This window comes from Spea bombifrons, chromosome 7 (assembly GCF_027358695.1).
Source record: "Spea bombifrons isolate aSpeBom1 chromosome 7, aSpeBom1.2.pri, whole genome shotgun sequence".
NCBI lineage: Eukaryota > Metazoa > Chordata > Amphibia > Anura > Pelobatidae > Spea > Spea bombifrons.
In genome coordinates, this window is record NC_071093.1 from 21,548,333 (window position 1) to 21,566,249 (window position 17,917).

At 44.2% G+C, this 17,917-nt stretch overlaps 1 protein-coding gene, 1 long non-coding RNA gene and 1 other non-coding gene across 4 annotated transcripts in view; 2 read left to right on the top strand and 1 right to left on the bottom strand.

Moving 5' to 3' along the window:
- ABAT (4-aminobutyrate aminotransferase) overlaps positions 1–17,917 on the bottom strand; it is a 335,639-nt gene that overhangs the window by 307,238 nt on the left and 10,484 nt on the right. The window lies entirely within an intron of this gene.
- LOC128502501 (small nucleolar RNA SNORA35) lies at positions 744–873 on the top strand. Its single transcript, XR_008355133.1, has one exon. It is a non-coding gene; the product is annotated as a small nucleolar RNA SNORA35 (small nucleolar RNA).
- Positions 3,010–17,917, top strand: part of LOC128502446 (uncharacterized) — a 70,752-nt gene continuing 55,844 nt past the window's right edge. Inside the window, exon 1 of the long non-coding RNA XR_008355113.1 lies at positions 3,010–3,156. This is a non-coding gene — a long non-coding RNA (uncharacterized LOC128502446). The remainder of the gene's footprint in view (positions 3,157–17,917) is intronic.

Sequence of the window (17,917 nt, forward strand, 5' to 3'; positions counted from 1 at the left end):
TTGTTTCGATACGGTAGCTTGCTGTACGAAAAAAAAAAAAAAAAAGCTTGGGTTTCCCACAACATCTGGCACAAACCCGGCTAGGAAAGGGGGAGACCTCAGCTCTACGTCAAGTTCAGGGACAGAAAAGAAGTGTGCATGCTGAGCACCATCCACAATGAGAGAACTGTGGAGGTTTCTGTCTGTGGCAGAGCTGGGGTCACTAGAAAGCCAGCGTGCATCAGGGCCTATAATAAGAACATGGGTGGAGTTGATCTGTCAGATCCTACAAGCCCTACCTCATTATGAGGAAGACAAAGGCCTGGTACAAGAAGGTTGCAATTTATCTAATGCAAATTGCAACCTATAACGCTTTTTTGTTGCACAAAAAAGCAGACACCTACTGAAACTGTCTTTTTTGCAGTTTCAGCTCCAAGTAATTTCAGGTATCTTGTACTGTGATGCACCTGGTCCCGAAGTGGTGATGGGAGCAAGCAGAATTGGGGCTATCAATTTTATTTTTAAAAGCCCCCCTACAGCAAAGAAGCAGAATCCCCAAAAGAGATGCAGAGTGTGCTACAGCAGGGGGTAAAGAAAGGACACCACATTTTACTGTCCAGATTGCCCTGGAAAACCTGCACTCTGTCACAGTTTCCCATTTTTCATTATTTTTTTTGTTCCTGTTCCACTTTTGTATTTTACATTCTTTTTACATTTACTGTTTGTTAGATTTTATTTGTTCCACCATTTTGAAGTGTTTTTATTTGCACTGACATGTGTCCTCTGTGTCTATTCCGTGGCTAGGGGTTCGCTTAACGGTGCTAGATCAAATCCCTTCTTGGAGATAGGGACAGGTTACAAGAAAGCCTGGCCTACTGATAGTTGGGTACAAGCATTTTTCTTTACCCAGATGTAAAACTTCCAAGTTGAAAAACTGAACTGCTCATGGGTCAAATGTAGCCCTTTTGCCCCCAAACAATCTGACAACCCCATGCATGTGGGGTATCACTGTACTCAGGAGATGTTGCTGAACACATATCGGGGTGTTGTGTGACAGTGACATATACCAGGAGTTGTAAATTCACACCTGAAGTACAAAGTGTGTGAAAATAAAACACCAAAAACAATTACCGTATTTGCTCGATTATAAGACGAGATTTTTTTCAGAAAAATACCCCTCGTCTTATAATCGGGGGTCTTCTTATAATCAGACCTCAAATAGGTCTGACTATGAGACGACTAAGATCCAGATCCCCCGCAGCTGCAGGGGACCTGGATCCTCCTGTCCTACTTACCGGTACTTCTGAGTCCCCGGTGTGTAGCTGGGGCAGCCTGTAGATGTCTACGCGATTCGCGTAGACAACTTCCGCTGCAGCAGGAAGGAGGTGTGGCTAGCATAGTTCCGGTGCGGGGAACTATGATCTCTGACAGCCGGGGAAGATCTGCGCGATGGATGCAGACAACCCCCGCTGCTAGCCACGCCTCCTTCCGGCTGCACGCTGCCCCGGCTACATGACAGGGAAGTCAGAAGCACCGGTAAGTTGTGGGGGGGGCGTGGGAGTGTTAAATGGGGGGCATAAGGCATTTCTGGAGGCAGAGTGCTCTGTGAAATGCCTTTTAACCCCCTTAATGCCACTCTGCTTCCAGAAATGCCTTTTTAACCTCCTATACGTCACTCTGCCTCCTGAATGCCTTAAACCTCCCTATATGCCATTCTTCCCCATAATATGCCTTTTAACCCTCTAAATGCCAGAGTGGCATATAGGGGTATAAGGCATTTCTGGAGGCAGAGTGGCACATAGGTGGTCAAAAGGCATATCATGGGGCACAGTGGCATATAGGGGGTATAAGGCATTTCTGGGTCAGATGTGCATAACTGGGGGGGCAGGTTGGAAAATAGAAGGAAATAAAACCCTATATATTTTTCTCAATCATAACATTTACTGGTAAAACTTTTTTCCTATAGGGTCGTCTTATATTCAGGCTTTTTCTTTTTTTCCTAAATTAATATTCAGATTTGGGGGGTCGTTTTATAATCCGGGTCGTCTTATAATCGAGCAAATATGGTACTATCACAAACTTTGACAAGGGCTGGTGGTAGGATTAGTGCATGGAAAGGGTTATCAGCATCTGAAATACCCCGGGGTGTCTAGTTTTCAAAAATATATAGTTTGGTGGGGTAAATTTAATTTGCCGGCTTCAAAGATGACCCAAATACCACATGGAGGCAGAATTACCAGATTCAGAGAAAAATGGTTTTGAATTAGCAAAACACTACTTGTATTTATTGCCCCATAAAATGCAGAAGAAAGCAAAAAAAAAACATAAAAACATTTGGTATTTCTAAACTCGGGACAAGTAGTAGAATCTATTTAGCAGGTTTTTTCAGTAGTTCTTTATGATAAATAAAAGATTTTTCAAATAAAAGTGAGAATTTTAATTTTTCGTCATATTTTATTATTTATATTATAGAAAATTACATGATACGAAAAAAAAATAATAGTGTCTGAAGAAAGCCCTTCTTGTCCTGAAAAAAAAACAATATATAACTTGTGTGGGTTCAGTAAATGGGTTAAGAGAAAATTACAGCTAAACACAAACACCGCAGAAACGATAAAACAGCCTATTGTCACGAAAGGTACAAAAAAATAGAATCAGCCTTTGTCACGAAGCGGTTAAATATTAAAGTTTGTTTAAATGAATATTTAATAGTAAAACTTTTTTTCCTGTAGGGTCGTCTTATATTCAGGCTTTTTTTCCCCTAAATATTCAGATTTTGGGGGGTTGTCTTATAATCGAGGAAATACGGTAATAGTTAGTTGCAGCCCTAAAGAACAACCTCCCACTCACCAAACAGTACCTGGTGACAAAGGGTTCAATTCAACCAACTTAAGTGTAGGTGCCAAGGAGTGGGTCCACCAACCCAACCGATCCCCAGAGCCCACAGAAATAATTACAACCGGGAAAAACAATACTGTTGGAGCATGTGCCCACCCCCAAATGCCATCTGTGACAGAATGACCTGTCATACAGGGGCCCAAGGTAGTCAGAGATGGCTCCAGCCTGGCTGCCAAACAGGCAGGAACTCCATTGTTTAATTAATCCCATCAATAGGATTGCTGACTGGGGATTAAAGGTTGGGTTGAATACATGTATCTGTTAATTTATGTTAATGAAGTTCTGTGGCTATATCAGTCTATGTTTTACTACAATAAACTGTTCATTCCTGCTGTACTCAGTTCAAGGTAGTTGTGTCTACTTATTGGGTACACATAGCAGGGTTCCAAGGTGCGCATGCTGACTGGTGCTGGAAGTGATTCCGGGGACAACAGGAGGATACATGTGGGTGATCTCTGGGAGTTACTACAGCTCTCTTGGTGAACCCGTTACACCATCTACGAGAATAACTGATAAAATTGATTATGTTACAGATTCTTCTAATGTTTTGTCAACTGGCGTGCACAATGGTATTCTGTGGAGCTCTCGTGTACTTTGCCATCTACTTGCTTGAATTGTGGAGAACTCTGACCTCACGTGAAGGCAACTGTACCAGGGATTCATGAGCTTATCGATAAGTATCACTGTGCTATGCATCAATGGTGTTGTATCGTGTTTTGTATTGCCCTTGGAGCTAGTCACTGTGGTACAAGACTGCCAGGGAGCCTGCAAGATAATTCCATATGGCTATTGGATCAAACTGTCAATAAATAAAATGCCACACAATGCTGGATGTGTTCACATATTCCTACTAATCATAAAGGGGTCCCTTTAGTGGGAATCCCAATTACAATCCAAGAATTAATTAAATTAGATCTCCGTTACAATCAGACTGGCAATATCACTCATGACATATATGCAGCATTATCCGATTCCCATCTAACTATAAGTGGCCTACATGTCACAATATGGCAACAAAAATATTTTATCAACAAAAAATAGATATACCAGGGCTCAATGCAGGGACCACTGATTGTACAAACGTCCATGATATCAATAAATAACGACACAGCTGTGTATAGCATATACCAAACAGACTGGGGACATACTAAAACGAATGACAAAATGGAATGCCCATAGACTTTAATGGGGAGGAATGCCCATAGACTATAATGGGGAGGAATGCCCATAGACTTTAATGGGGAGGAATGCCCATAGACTATAATGGGGAGGAATGCCCATAGACTATAATGGGGAGGAATGCCCATAGACTATAATGGGGAGGAATGCCCATAGACTATAATGGGGAGGAATGCCCATAGACTATAATGGGGAGGAATGCCCATAGACTATAATGGGGAGGAATGCCCATAGACTATAATGGAAGGAAAAAGAATAATCGATTTTTAAATAAAAGCTTAAGAAATAGCAATTAGATCTTTGACACACATACTCCCCTAGTACACACATGTGATCTAAAACTCATATCATCTGGGATTATAGCTGTTTTCTATGGAATGACAGGTGAATGACAGTTTTGAGGGAATGCCCATAGGATATAAAGGGAGAAAAATCAAACCTGTTTTTCAGACAAAACCCTCTGAAATATCATATAGATCTTTGGTATACATACTCCCCTAGTAGAGACAAAGGATCTAAAACTCATATTAAGTGGGATTATAGCTGTGTTATATGGAATGGCAGGTGAATGACAGTTTTGAGGGAATGCCCATAGGATATAAAGGGAGAAAAATCAAACCTGTTTTTCAGACAAAACCATCTGAAATATCATATAGATCTTTGGTACACATACTCCCCTAGTAGAGACAAAGGATCTAAAACTCATATTAAGTGGGATTATAGCTGTGTTATATGGAATGGCAGGTGAATGACAGTTTTGAGTGAATGCCCATAGGATATAATGGGAGAAAAATAAAACTTGTTTTTTTAGAGAAAACCCTCTGACATATCATATAGATCTTTGTCATGTATACTCCCCTAGTAAAATTATAGGTTCTAAACCTCATATTAAGTGGAATTATAGCTGTTTTCTATGGAATGACAGGTGAATGACAGTTTTGAGAGAATGCCCATAGGATATAATGGGAGAAAAATTAAACTGGTTTTTAGAGAAAACCCTCTGACATTTCATATAGATCTTTGTCATGTATACTCCCCTAGTACACACACATGATATAAAACTCAGATTATGTGGGATTATAGCGGTTTTCTATGGAATTACAGTATTGAGTGAATGCCCATAGGATATAATGGGAGAAAAATCAAACTTGTTTTTCAGAGAAATCCATCTGACAGATCATATAAATCTTTGGCACACACTCCCCTCATACAGGTACAGGATCTAAATCACAGATTATGTGTGATTCTAGCTGTTTTCTATGGAATGACAGGTGACTGACAGTATTGAGTGAATGCCCATAGGATATAATGGGAGAAGAATTAAACCTGTTTTTCAGACAACACCCTCTGAAACTTTGGCACATATACTCCACTTGTACAGACACAGGGTCTAAAACTCATACTATGTGGGATTACAGCTGTTTTCTATGGAATGACAGGTGAATGACAGTATTGAGTGAATGCCCATAGGATATAATGGGAGAAAAATCAAACTTGTTTTTCAGAGAATTCCATCTGACATATCATATAGATTTTTGTCATTTTGAACACTGGTGACACTTGTAATATGTTGGTCACCAGAATGAGGAATCTGCACGCACACCAAAGGAACTCTGGTGCTTAACTGTGCCAGGAAGGGCCAGCTCCCCAGTAGATCAAAATAAATAAAGGCTCCAGGCACTCAAGGGTTCCAGCTCAGGCAGATTTATTAAAGGAAGACAGCAACAACGTTTCGACCTCACAATGAGGTCTTTATCAAGTTGATAAAACTGTTATTTTGTTGAATTGAGTCCTCACACAAGTATGCCATCCACTCTTCTCTGCTAAAACATAAATTTGCCAGTTGGTAACAATCAGCTGCAATAGACAATAATATGTCACAATTTTCTTTTGCTCTTTCTTTTTCCTTCATGGAATCTATGATATGTATGAGATGGTTTACTTTAGTTAGTGGTGAGAAATGCAGAATTTGCTTTTGCAGCTCAGTTATACTGGCCACATATAGCCATAACTGAGTTTGATATTTCCATCAAATCCGTGGGCCAACTGCCTAAACGCTCAACGCCAAAGAAGGATGGGCATGAAATGAATGAACTTGTTGCATGGGATGACTTTTTTTTTTTTTTTTCAATTCTCCGTTTATTGAAAGCGAAAAATGACAATGCACAATGTCACAGTAATGGTAAGGCACAATGGTAAAAGGTACAGAGCACATCAGCGAAAACAGCAGAATCAGCAGCCATCGTTACAGATGCAATCCTGGGAAGATGTTCCGGGAGAGTATCAAATAGCAGCTGAGCACCATGATCAGACATAAGCATAAAAACATGTGTCAAAGGCATAGAGCTACGCAATAGACGTACGGAGCGGACATCAACGGAGACCGAAGTGGTCTACAATAAAAATAAAAAAATAAACCAAACCAGACCGTGAGTGGCACAAAATCAAAATAAGGAAAAGTAAACAACTGAACGGCTCATGAACAGAGACCTGAGGAGGGATGAGGAACCTGCCAACGTATACCTAAAGCAGAGGAGGAACAGGGCGATCCTCCAGGGAGGAAATATAGGAGCGCCAATAGAACCTCTTGAGCTCCACCGTATGATCCCGCCCCCTAGAGGCACCTGAAAGTACCTCCATCTGGTAAATAAATTCTACCCTATTGAACCAGGCAGCCAGAGAAGGGGGATTGACGGACTTCCAGGATCTCGGAAGGGTGGTAAGCGCAGCATTAATCAAATGGAATGTGATAGATCCCTTATATGCATGGTACGGAACCTTGTTATAATGTAACAGGATAGAGGCCGGAGTGGCCAAAAATGTAGGGTCCGACACTTCCCGAATTACCGCAGCCACCGCATTCCAAAAGGGCTTAATAACAGGGCAATCCCACCAAATGTGGAGAAGGGAGCCGGGATGGGAGTTACAACGCCAGCAAATTTTGGGGAGAGATTTGGGGCAGGAATCTATGCAAATCAAGGGGAACCTTATACCACCGGGTAGCAATTTTGAAAAGGGTTTCCTGCACTCTACTGGACACGGTCCCCTTATGTACAATCATGAGCATCCTCTCCCAATCCTCCATAGAAAGGACTAGTCCCAGATCACTCTCCCAGAGGCTAAAATAGTAAGGTTTAGTAATGACCACCGGCGCAAGAAGAAGGGCGTATATAACAGAGAGCAGGTGTGGGGGCTCCCGGGATTCGAGACACAATCGTTCAAAAGCGGTGGGAGAGCATTCACCACCAGCTAGAGCCCCGGCCGAGGAAAGAAAATGCTTAAGTTGGTGATAGAGGAAAAGGGTCAAAAAGGAGTTATTCACAGTGCCCGTCAGCTCCGCCAAGGGTTTAAGAGCCAAGCCGCGTGTCACATGGCACACCCGTAAAACAGAGACTTCAGCAAGCGCTAAGGGCGCCAGGCGAGCAATATCCCTACCCGGAGCGAAGTCCGGATTGCCGGTAATGGGAAGCAGGGGGGAAGGGACAGACACAAGACCCCCCGCCCGCATTGCATGACCAAGAGCCTTCAAGGTGGGGCCAATTGGGGGATGGGGAGCATGCGCTACGCAGCGCTGTGGGTTAGGTACCCAAGGGAGGACAGCAATTGGGCAGGATATAGCAGCAGCCTCAACGGACACCCAAAGGCGATTCGCCCCAACCGACCACTCGACAACACGCCGGAGGTGGGCCGCCCGCCAGTATAGTTCCAGATTAGGGAGACCCAACCCCCCCTGCGTCTTAGGTCTTGTCAGATAAGAGAAAGAAAGTCTCGGCGGCTTGCCCTTCCATATGAAGCGGAGAAAGGCCCCATGACATTTACGGAAATAGGAGCGGGGAAGAAAGATAGGTAGGGTTTGAAAAAAATACAAAAAGCGGGGAAGAATGTTCATCTTTAGAACACTTACCCTCCCGAACCAGGACACATGAGGGAAAGCCCACCGGTGCAGATCAGCCAGGAGGGTGCTCAGGAGGGGATCAAAGTTGAGAGCCTTATTCTTAGACAAATCCGCAGGGATACGGACCCCTAAATATTTAATGCAATCTTCCTTCCAACGAAAGGGCATAGTAGTGCGGATATGGCGAGAGAGTGCCGGGGTCAAACGAAACCCCATCACCTCGGACTTGGATAGATTAATCTTATAATTAGAAATAAAGAGGAAGTGGTCGAGGACCGAGAGCAGCGCGGGAAGGGAACGACCCGGATCAGATAACGTCACCAGGACATCATCAGCAAACAAGGAAATCACATGGGAACGGCCTGCAACAGTAATACCCGAGATGTCCGGGTGAGCACGGACCGGATTGCCGGTAATGGGAAGCAGGGGGGAAGGGACAGACACAAGACCCCCGCCCGCATTGCATGACCAAGAGCCTTCAAGGTGGGGCCAATTAGGGGATGGGGAGCATGCGCTACGCAGCGCTGTGGGTTAGGTACCCAAGGGAGGACAGCAATTGGGCAGGATATAGCAGCAGCTATATTTACGGACCCCTTAATATTTAATGCAATCTTCCTTCCAACGAAAGGGCATAGTAGTGCGGATATGGCGAGAGAGTGCCGGGGTCAAACGAAACCCCATCACCTCGGACTTGGATAGATTAATCTTATAATTAGAAATAAAGAGGAAGTGGTTGAGGACAGAGAGCAGCGCGGGAAGGGAACGACCCGGATCAGATAACGTCACCAGGACATCATCAGCAAACAAGGAAATCACATGGGAACGGCCTGCAACAGTAATACCCGAGATGTCCGGGTGAGTACGGACCGCCACCGCAAGGGGCTCAACCACGAGGAGGAACAAAAGAGGGGAAAGGGGGCAACCCTGCCGTGTACCGTTAGGGAGCACAAACCGATCGGATTGAACGCCGTTAACTGTGACCCGGGCAGATGGTGAAGAATACAAGGCACGCACACGTCAGGAACCGAGAGCCTAAACCAATACCCTCCAAGACCCGGAACAAGAAGGGCCAAGAGACCCGATCAAACGCCTTTTCGGCGTCCATCGAGGCCAATACCAGCGGGGTGCCAGAGTGATGGGCATGTGCCAACAGGTCGACGACCTTAATCGTGTTGTCTCGCGCCTCCCTCCCCGGCACAAATCCCACCTGATCCGGGTGGATCAGGCCAGGCAGAAGAGGACGGAGGCGGTTGGCAAGCACCTTAGCGAACAACTTAACATCAACGTTGATCAACGAAATCGGCCGGTAGCTGCTACACAGGTCCAAATTCTTATCAGGCTTAGGGATTACCACAATGCTAGCATCGAGCGCCCTAGGGTCAAAGGGCTCACCCCTGGCAATAGCGTTGAAATGGGTCACCAAATGGGGGCCCAATAGTGGAAGAAATTTTTATAATAGACGGCAGAAAAGCCGTCTGGTCCCGGGCTCTTACCAGGTGGGGAATTTTTAACCGCAAATTCAATTTCCGACAGAGTAATCGGATCCTCAAGGAGTGCACTGTCTTCCGTAGCGAGAGCCCTGGGAAGATGTGCGGACAAAAAAAATCAGTGGTGGCCGCATGGATATCGCAACCAGGGCGCGAGTCCGAAGGGAGATTATAGAGAGATGAATAATACTGTTGGAAGCATTCAGCAATTTTGTGGGAATGAAAGTGAAGTGTATTATGACGATCACGAATCCTAGTCAGGTAAGTCTGAGCCCTCTTTGCCCGCAGGGCTCGAGCCAGAAGCTTGCCCGGCTTATCGCCAAGCTCATAAAATAAACGACGCGTAAGCAGGAAATTACGCTTGATGCGCGTATCCAATAAAGACGCCAGGCGAGCGCGAAGGGTAGTAAGCTGAAGCTGTAAAGCCGGGAGAAGATTAGCCTTATGACGCAATTCCAGGAACGCAATTTGCTTAATCAGAGAAAGAACGCCATCTGAGTGAACGCGCTTGGCCGCAGCCCCCATGCCGATCAAATGGCCCCTCACCACCGCCTTGTGGGCCTCCCAAACAACCGACGCAGGAACGTCAGGTGTCAGATTATTTGCGAAATAATGAGCAATATGAGAAGATAAAGTCGACACATTATGGGGGTCGTCCAACAACGACTCATTAAGCCTCCAACTCCACCGGGGTCTAGGGAGAGCAGTCAGGGAGAGCCTCAGGAAAACCGGAGAATGATCGCTTATAGTGGTAGGACTTATCACAGCAGAGCGCAGGAAGGAGAGGTGAAAATGGGAGATAAAAAAGGTGTCTATCCTAGAGTACATGGCGTGGGGAGCAGAAAAGTGGGTATAATCCCTCTCTCCAGGATGCAGCGTCCTCCATGCGTCAATTAGTTGGTTGAATTTAAGGTGCTTGAGGACTTTACGAATGAGAGAGTATGGGAGGTGCGACCGTCCAGAGGAGGTATCCACCTGAGGGTCAAACACCATATTGAAATCTCCACCTAGGACCGTAACCCCCTCCTGGAAGTCTGCCAATTTATTAAGTATCGAAATAATATAACGACCCTGCGATTTATTAGGGGCATAAAGATTCGCCAGGGTAACCTTCTGGGAGCCAATATAACCTTTCACAAATATACAGCGCCCCTCATCGTCCCTCCAGTCCTCCAAAAGGCGGAACCGGACCCTCTTATGAATAAGGAGAGCCACACCTTTAGTCCTCTTGGAAGTGGAACTGGAGAAGAAGGAGTGAGAGAAGTGCCTATCCAAAAGTCTATGTTCATTACCCTGCCTAAAATGAGTCTCCTGAATAAAAGCTATGTGCGATTTGGAAGAGCGGAGGAAAGAACAGAGTTTGGAACGCTGTTCCGGTTTATTCAAGCCCCTTATATTGAGCGTCACCAATTGCAAGTGATCAGAAGACATAGTTAGGGCTGACATGTAGCCAAATTATGTGAGAAAAGCCACCACAGGTCTAACAAACCAAGAACAAAAAACAAAACAATATAACAGGAAAATAAACACATATGTGAAGTGTAGTGCATAGAGTGAAGATAGGCCACAGGATAACCTATCACCGCGACACTGAGTGTCGACAACGAGTGAGCTGGGGGACTTCAGGGAGTCCCAAAATCACTGTCCCAAGGAGGACAGGAGTGCTCGGGGGGGGGGAAGCCCACGAGAGCAGGAGAGAAAAGGCAGACAAGAAAAGAAGAGAGAGTGAGAAGAGGAACAAGAAGGAAGAAATAGGTCCCTGCTACATCGTCCGAAAGGGCAGAAAAAGAAAGATCCCAACCATTGGTAGGGAAGAAGTGGGAGAAACAGCAAGGAGAAAGGAGCGGAAAAAAGAGTAATGAGTGACATATCCGGACATAGGGAGCCAGAGCTAATCCCAAGCGAAGGGTCAGAACAAACAAACCAGCTTAACCAGGACATCCAGATCAGATACAGATATACAGGGCCATCAAGCGGCCAGCCTCCGAAGTGTATGTGGGTAGAACGTTCAGTAGAACATGTAGGAAGGAGGCAGCCTTTTCTGTAGACGGCAAGGCTCAAAAACATGTAAATAAAACATAAACGTATAGCGGAAAAAAAGGAAAAACATGAGAAAAAAAAAAACATAAATGCCGACGCGCAACGGAAAAACGACGAAAAATCATATAGAAAGAAAAAATAATAATGCGAGTGCGATAAACGAAATACTCGAGCGGAGCAAGAGCCCCAGTCCATGATACCTGGTCGGAGGCACAAACGACGGGTATAAACGCCGACCGGTGCCGCGTAAAGTTCAGCTTGAGTGAGGTGTAGAACAGTCCAAAGTAGAAAATGTTCCGTGAGCGTCCAAATACTGCGGGAAGTGAGGAAGTTCAACCGGTATCAGCCGATGTCGCTGGGGCACGTCTGGTCCTCTTCCTCCGATTGGAGTGCGGTATCCAGGAGGCAGCCGGGTCCTGAGGTCAGGAACCTCAAGAGCAGGTAAGTGGAGATCTTCCAGGAAAGGCTTCAACTCACCAGGGTGTCGTAAGGTAAAGGTGTCGCCGTCCCGTCTGGCAATAAGCATAAAAGGAAAACCCCACTGATAGGGAATGGCAGCTTCCCGAAGCGCTGCTGTAAGGGGCCGCAACGCCCTACGCTTCTAAAGGGTGATCGGGGAGAGATCCTGGTAAATGGAGAGCTTCTCCCCTTCATATTCCACAACGCCAGCGGTGCGACAGGCCTTCAAAACCGCCTCCTTGACCGTGTACTCATGGAAGCTGCACACCACATCCCTGGGTGGGGAAGATGGAGAACCCCTCGGTCGCAAAGCACGGTGGGCCCTATCGAAATGAATAGGGGCATCATCCGGTAACTTGAGGAGCGAGTTGAATACCGACTGCAGCGTCTGGCGAAGCGACTCCGGAGGGACCGACTCAGGTAGGCCACGGATTCGGAGATTATTTCTCCTACCCCGATTATCCAGGTCCTCCAGCTGACGTCGGAGTTGCAGAAACGATTCGTTGTGTTCATGTAGAGTGGAGGAGTGAGCGTCAATACGAGCACAGGCCGCCGAGTGGTTGTCCTCGAGAGCAAGCACACGATCTCCCAGGTGCTTCAGGTCGTGCTTGATTACCACGAGGTCGGCTCGGACGCCCTGAAGGGCCTGATCCAGCGAGGTGTCGATCATGGCCACCAGGTCAGCTTTTGTCGGGAGCGCTTTAAGGGCCTCATGCCACGGGGGTCCCGCAGCCAGCGAAGGTGGGTAGCTCGAGTCCTGGTCGCGAAGGCCATCGTCCGAGCACTCGCTGACTTGACTGGCGGGAGACGGCGCCATCTTGGGCTCCGAGTCTCGGGAGTCGTGGTCGTGTGGAGCTTGGAAAAACGACCGGACAGACGGATTAGACGGTCTGTCCCTGGTCCCAGAGGCTCTGGGGGTCGTCCCCATTCGATTCGTCTTCCCCATCGGCCGGGTCTAGCGAAACGAAAGCTAAAAAAGTCGGACGGTGAGCAGAGCTAACAGCTTATGCAGCCATCTTCGTTGAGCGCTCGCTCCGCCCCTCGCATGGGATGACTTAACCCCCTGGAACCTGCCACCAACAGATTCAGATAACAAATTGCTAGAAACAGTAAAAGAACAGATTTTGAAAACTCTGGATCCCCGACAATGGCTTTGTGATGAAGCTATTGAAGAAGCCATAAGCAACTTCATCTGCCAGAGAAACCTTACTGAAAATACTTTGATGTGCCCCACCTACATCTACCACAATTTGGTGCGAGGAAGAGCAGACATTTTCTACAGCTTCTTGGGGGAAAATGTCGCCTTAAACAAAGACATTTTGTTGGTTCCTTTTACCACGGATTCCTGGGGCTCTGGACAGCACTGGTGCCTTGGTGTAGTCCTTTATAATACCAGGGAGGTGATAGTCATAGATTCCATGAAGGAAAAAGAAAGAGCAAAAGAAAATTGTGACATATTATTGTCTATTGCAGCTGCTTGTTACCAACTGGCAAATTTATGTTTTAGCAGAGAAGAGTGGATGGCATACTTGTGTGAGGACTCAATTCAACAAAATAACAGTTTTATCAACTTGATAAAGACTCATTGTGAGGTCGAAACGTTGTTGCTGTCTTCCTTTAATAAATCTGCCTGAGCTGGAACCCTTGAGTGCCTGGAGCCTTTATTTATTTTGATCTACTGGGGAGCTGCCCTTCCTGGCACAGTTAAGCACCAGAGTTCCTTTGGTGTGCGTGCCGATTCCTCATTCTGGTGACGAACATATTACAAGTGTCACCAGTGTTCAAAATGACAAAAATCTTCTTTTTTTTTTTTCCTCTGAAAAACAAGTTTGATTTTTCTCCCATTATATCCTATGGGCATTCACTCAATACTGTCATTCACCTGTCATTCCATAGAAAACAGCTATAATCGCACATAATATGAGGTTTAGATCCTGTCTCTGTACTAGGGGAGTATATGTGCCAAAGATCTATATGATATTTCAGAGGGTTTTGTCTGAAAAACAGGTTTCATTTTTCGCCCATTATATCCTATGGGCATTCCATCAATACTGTCATTCACCTGTCATTCCATAGAACACAGCTAGAATTCCACTTAATATGAGGTTTAGAACCTATACCTGTACTAGGGGAGTATGTGTACCAAAGATCTATATGATATGTCAGATGGTTTTCTCTAAAAAACAAGATTATATTTTCTCCCATTATATCCTATGGGCATTCACTCAAAACTGTCATTCCATAGAATACAGTTATAATTCTACTTAATATGAGTTTTAGATACTGTGTCTGTACTAGGAGAGTATATGTGCCAAAGATTTATATGATATTTCAAAGAGTTTTGTCTGAAAAAATAGGTTTCATTTTTCTCCCATTATATCCTATGGGCATTCCCTCAAAACTGTCATTCACCTGTCATTCCATAGAAAACAGCTATAATCCCACATAATATGAGTTTTAGATCCTGTCCTTGTACTAGGGGAGTATATGTGCCAAAGATCTATATGATATGTCAGAGGGTTTTGTCTGAAAAACAGGTTTGATTTTTCTCCCATTATATCCTATGGGCATTCCATCAATACTGTCATTCACCTGTCATTCCATAGAACACAGCTATAATTCCACTTAATATGAGGTTTAGAACCTATAACTGTACAAGGGGAGTATACATGACAAAGATCTATATGATATGTCAGAACGTTTTCTCTAAAAAAACAAGTTTAATTTTTCTCCCATTATATCCTATGGGCATTCACTCAAAACTGTCATTCACCTGTCATTCCATAGAAAACAGCTATAATCCCACATAATATGAGTTTCAGATCCTGTGTCTGTACTAGGGGAGTATGTGTGCCAAAGATCTATATGATATTTCAGAGGGTTTTGTCTGAAAAACAGGTTTGATTTTTCTCCCTTTATAACCTATGGGCATTCCCTCAAAACTGTCATTCACCTGTCATTCCATAGAACACAGCTATAATTCCACCAAATATGAGGTTTAGAACCTATAACTGTACTAGGGGAGTATACATGACAAAGATCTATATGATATGTCAGAGGGTTTTCTCTAACAAACAAGTTTCATTTTTCTCCCATTATATACTATGGGCATTCACTCAAAACTGTCATTCACCTGTCATTCCATAGAAAACAGCTATTATCCCACAAAGTATGAGTTTTAGATCCCGTGTGTGTACTAGGGGAGGCTATGTGCCAAAGTTCTATATGATACGTCAGAGGGTTTTCTCTAAAAAAACAAGTTTAATTTTCTCCCATTATATCCTATGGGCATTCCCTCAAAACTGTCATTCACCTGTCATTCCATAGAAAACAGCTATAATCCCACATAATATGAGTTTTAGATCCTGTCTCTGTACTAGGGGAGCATATGTGCCAAAGATCTATATGATATTTCAGAGGGTTTTGTCATAAAAACAGGTTTGATTTTTCTCCCATTATATCCTATGGGCATTCCATCAATACTGTCATTCACCTGCCATTCCATAGAACACAGCTATAATTCCACTTAATATGAGGTTTAGAACCTATAACTGTACTAGGGGAGTATACATGACAAAGATCTATGTGATATGTCAGAGGGTTTTCTCTAAAAAAAAAAAAAAAAAAAAAAACAAGTTTAATTTTCTCCCATTATATCCTATGGGCATTCCCTCAAAACTGTCATTCCATAGAAAACAGCTATAATCCCACTTAATATGAGTTTTAGATCCTGTGTCTGTACTAGGGGAGTATGTGTACCAAAGATCTATATGATATGTCAGATGGTTTTCGCTAAAAAACAAAGTTTAATTTTTCTCCCATTATATCCTATGGGCATTCCATAGAAAACAGCTATAAGTTTTAGATCACATGTGTGTACTAGGGGAGTATGTGCGTCAAAGATCTAAATGCTATTTCTTAAGCTTTTATTTAAAAATCAATTATTCTTTTCCCTTCCATTATTGTCTATGGGCATTCCTCCCCATTATAGTCTATGGGCATTCCTCCCCATTATAGTCTATGGGCATTCCTCCCCATTAAAGTCTATGGGCATTCCATTTTGTCATTCGTTTTAGTATGTCCCAACAGACTGTAAAACAAGAAGCTCTTAAGGATGCAGCCACTTAGAAGCGTGTAACAAATATGGTCAGTGTGCCATGTGTTTATTTCCATGGTCTTTTGTTGAAACTGGTTTACAGAAAAATGTCACAATATTAAAACAGTTGTAGTTTAAGAAATGGGTAGCGACCCATAGCCGTACTAACCCACGGATTTTATTTTATTTGTAGGAACAAAGCATATTCCTGGCTGCCCATGTGAGCATGGGGACATTGCACTGTAGGGCGAGTAGTCCCAGCAGTAAGGGAATGGCAGTTTAATGATACTGAATATCATAAATCCTGCTTAAAATGAGAATTGTTTTCCACAAGTGACAAGGGATGATGTGGTTCCCTTCTTGGACAGAATGGGGTATAAATTAAATAAGTTAAATTAATATGCTGAAATAATGGATGTAGTGGTTAACAGCCTTCCCATCCTGACTAATTTCCTCATTTATTAATCCCAAATTCGTAAAGTGCTCCTGCAAAATCATATGGCCCTTGATTATTTGATAAGGAGGTACTGGATAGGTGACACATGGTTCTATTCAAGAACATATTGATCAGATAAGAGCTTCAAAACAAAGTGCACAATATCTCTCATGAGTACCGGAATCCTTTCAGTTCCTTAGGCTGAATGATTTGATGTCCAGTTTCATGAAGCCAATAGTAATGATAATGATATTGAATACTATTGTGTGTGATAGGATGGAAATAATAGCATGCTGTGTTTCTTCCAGAATTAGGTGTCGCGGAAGTGGAGCCCAACAAAAAAACAGACGTCCTACTAAACAGTTCATGGGAGACCATTGTCCCGTCCACCAAGGAACAGAATTCTCTTTTCGATCCCGCTATCTGTGACGACAAGCAACACATTTAGTTAAGTATCTGAGAGTTGCGGAGCTTTTCTTTATTAGGTAGGATATTAAGAGTGTAAGCGTTCCCGGGCACAGGAGCCAAGGGTCGTGTGTAGTGCTTTTAATAATACGACTCCTGGGCCTGGTCACAACAACGCTAATTAGTTAAGGATAGTCATTTAACTTGTAACTTAGCCATCAACATGTACAGACCGCCGTACTGAATAGATAAGGAAACGCCCAAGCACATAATAAAATGGCGAACGACCTCTGCTTAGGGTGCCAGCATTATAGGATAGACGGACAGCCTGCATCACAGAACAGAAGCCACCTAGAGAAAACACCATGACACAAAGACACTTGTCCCTGGAAGATTCTGGAAAGTCTTAAGGCCGCATTTACTAAATTTGAAGCCTCACCTGCGGTGTTTGCAAGAACGTGCATAGGCAGCCCAGGGATCCTTGCATCTGAGACATGTGGCTCTTCGAAAAGAATGTTCTGAGGGGTTTCCCAGTGCCTGAGTTAATCAGCTAGGGGAGTGATAACTATTTGGCACGGTGATGTGTTACTGTATTGACATTTGACACTATAGCATTGATTGCTGTGATATTGATTGTGTGATGAAACCCTCCATCACTGGTGCCACTGGAGAGGCCTGAGAGGCAGCCACCTCCCTACAGACTATGGGCCCTGGCTTTCTAAAGACTTCTTTGTGTAGGTACAGGGGGGTTAGTCTACTGATTTTCCCCCGGTACAGGTTTTACCATATTCTCTAAATATAAAGGGTGAGACCCCTTTAGCCTTCAGGGCACCCCTGCAAGGGAGTACCCCCTTTAGGCTTCACTGCCTCAAAAGAAAAACAGTGATCCAAAAACGTGGTACAAAGTCACAAATCAAAAACGTGAACGTGGCCTCGCTTGTGAGTCAAAAAAAACATGAAGACCAAAACAAATGAATAGGCACACGTGTAAAAACGTAGTGACTGTATAAATTAAATAAATAAGGGCAGGCCATTTCTGGCCT